The sequence below is a fragment of the Megalopta genalis genome, unplaced genomic scaffold (assembly GCF_051020955.1).
Source record: "Megalopta genalis isolate 19385.01 unplaced genomic scaffold, iyMegGena1_principal scaffold0596, whole genome shotgun sequence".
NCBI lineage: Eukaryota > Metazoa > Arthropoda > Insecta > Hymenoptera > Halictidae > Megalopta > Megalopta genalis.
The window spans coordinates 56,991-60,000 of record NW_027476665.1 but is presented as its reverse complement, the minus strand read 5'-3'; the positions used below and the strand labels follow the sequence as shown (position 1 = coordinate 60,000).

General features: G+C 46.2%; 1 non-coding gene across 1 annotated transcript; it reads right to left on the bottom strand.

Moving 5' to 3' along the window:
• Positions 1–846: 846 nt before the first annotated feature.
• On the bottom strand, positions 847–2,767 carry LOC143263447 (small subunit ribosomal RNA). The gene has a single exon (XR_013036891.1). It is a non-coding gene; the product is annotated as a small subunit ribosomal RNA (ribosomal RNA).
• Positions 2,768–3,010: the final 243 nt, after the last annotated feature.

Genomic DNA, 3,010 nt, shown 5'->3' with positions numbered 1-3,010 from the left:
GACAACGACACAGCATTGAAACGAGCTACACAAGCCGGTCTCTCTTGATACCAATGTAAACGAGCATTAAGTTATCTTCAGACTGCCCGATATTTTCGTCCTTTGGACTTTCCCAACGATTCCTTTTTTTCTTTTTTTTTTACACACCACAGCGAAGACTTGAGGAAGCGTGATTAGCACGCTCGCATCCCTCCCTGTCCTACTACAACTGTGTGTGTGTGTGTAAAGAAAGAAAAAAGAATACATTGGCTTTCTCTCTATCGAGAAGATGGCCTACGCAACGCAGATCAAAGGCCTAATACGTGTAATATAATACGCGTCTGGCCGTGTATAAATCACGCACGAATGATCTGGTCGGGCCCAACTCTTCTCGTACGCTTATTTTTCCGTGTTGGGGCACTATCATAAAATCACACAAACCCCAACACGTGTGTGTCTTGGAAGGAAGATGGCCTACGCAACGCAGATCAAAGGCCTAATACGTGTAGTACACACGTCTGCCGTGTAAATCACGCACGAATGATCTGGTCGGGCCCAACTCTTCTCCACCACACCACATCCCAACTTTGTACATTTTTATATATTTTTGTGCGTTGGGGCACCTTCATAATCACAAACCCCAACAACACATATATCTCTCTCTCTTTGAAAGATTTGTTGTGGCCTACGCAACGCAGATCAAAGGCCTAATACGTGTAGTACACACGTCTGGCCGTGTAAATCACGCACGAATGATCTGGCGGGCTCAACAATATCTTTTTTTTTTATATGAATTCTTATCCACAAACTAATCGAATTCATTTTCTCTCCTCCTCTCCTCTCTCTTTGAGATATATTGGAACATTGTAATGATCCTTCCGCAGGTTCACCTACGGAAACCTTGTTACGACTTTTACTTCCTCTAAATAATCAAGTTTGGTCATCTTCCCGGCATCATCGGCAATGCCGAAACATTGCCGCGCACCAGTCCGAAGACCTCACTAAATCATTCAATCGGTAGTAGCGACGGGCGGTGTGTACAAAGGGCAGGGACGTAATCAACGCGAGCTTATGACTCGCGCTTACTGGGAATTCCTCGTTCATGGGGAATAATTGCAAGCCCCAATCCCTAGCACGAAGGAGGTTCAGCGGGTTACCCGGGCCTTTCGGCCAGGGAACACACGCTGATTCCTTCAGTGTAGCGCGCGTGCGGCCCAGAACATCTAAGGGCATCACAGACCTGTTATTGCTCAATCTCGTGCGGCTAGAAGCCGCCTGTCCCTCTAAGAAGATTTGTTTGTACGTTGGTAGTAAAAACCCCACCGGCAGAAGCCGAGAGCCTTCGAGATACCATAATTACGTCTATTTAGCAGGCTAGAGTCTCGTTCGTTATCGGAATTAACCAGACAAATCGCTCCACCAACTAAGAACGGCCATGCACCACCACCCACCGAATCAAGAAAGAGCTATCAATCTGTCAATCCTTCCGGTGTCCGGGCCTGGTGAGGTTTCCCGTGTTGAGTCAAATTAAGCCGCAGGCTCCACTCCTGGTGGTGCCCTTCCGTCAATTCCTTTAAGTTTCAGCTTTGCAACCATACTTCCCCCGGAACCCAAAAGCTTTGGTTTCCCGGAAGCTGCCCGCCGAGTCATCGTAGGAACTTCGGCGGATCGCTAGCTGGCATCGTTTATGGTTAGAACTAGGGCGGTATCTGATCGCCTTCGAACCTCTAACTTTCGTTCTTGATTAATGAAAACATTTTTGGCAAATGCTTTCGCTTCTGTCCGTCTTGCGACGATCCAAGAATTTCACCTCTAACGTCGCAATACGAATGCCCCCATCTGTCCCTATTAATCATTACCTCGGGGTTCCGAAAACCAACAAAATAGAACCGAGGTCCTATTCCATTATTCCATGCACACAGTATTCAGGCGAAGGTAGCCTGCTTTGAGCACTCTAATTTGTTCAAAGTAAACGTACCGGCCCACCTCGACACTCAGTGAAGAGCACCGCGATGGGATATTAGTTGGACCGCCCCGTGAAGAGCAAAGCCCACCGGTAGGACGTACCACATAATGCCAGTTAAACACCGCGAGCGATGAACCGACACTGTGACACACAGATTCAACTACGAGCTTTTTAACCGCAACAACTTTAATATACGCTATTGGAGCTGGAATTACCGCGGCTGCTGGCACCAGACTTGCCCTCCAATGGATCCTCGTTAAAGGATTTAAAGTGTACTCATTCCGATTACGGGGCCTCGGATGAGTCCCGTATCGTTATTTTTCGTCACTACCTCCCCGTGCCGGGAGTGGGTAATTTGCGCGCCTGCTGCCTTCCTTGGATGTGGTAGCCGTTTCTCAGGCTCCCTCTCCGGAATCGAACCCTGATTCCCCGTTACCCGTTACAACCATGGTAGGCGCAGAACCTACCATCGACAGTTGATAAGGCAGACATTTGAAAGATGCGTCGCCGGTGCTATAAGACCATGCGATCAGCACAAAGTTATTCAGAGTCACCAAAGCAAACGATGGACGAGTGTAAACACCCGCCACCGATTGGTTTTGATCTAATAAAAGCGTTCCTACCATCTCTGGTCGGAACTCTGTTTTGCATGTATTAGCTCTAGAATTACCACAGTTATCCAAGTAAATTTTAGTACGATCTAAGAAACCATAACTGATTTAATGAGCCATTCGCGGTTTCACCTTAATACGGCATGTACTGAGACATGCATGGCTTAATCTTTGAGACAAGCATATGACTACTGGCAGGATCAACCAGGGAACTATACAATATGTATATATAAAATGGACAAAATTTAAATCCTTTTCCATCGTCGCCTGTTTCATATATATATGTCAGGTCGACACACCACTTTTCTCTTTCAAATATGTACAAGTTTTGCCACATTCCGCGCTTGTAACATATCTTCTTTAACGCTCAATTTCTTTCATTTTTCTACCATACAGATATTTTACCGTACGCCCAAAAACGTACGTATTATATTTTTGTTCTATCATAAAATCA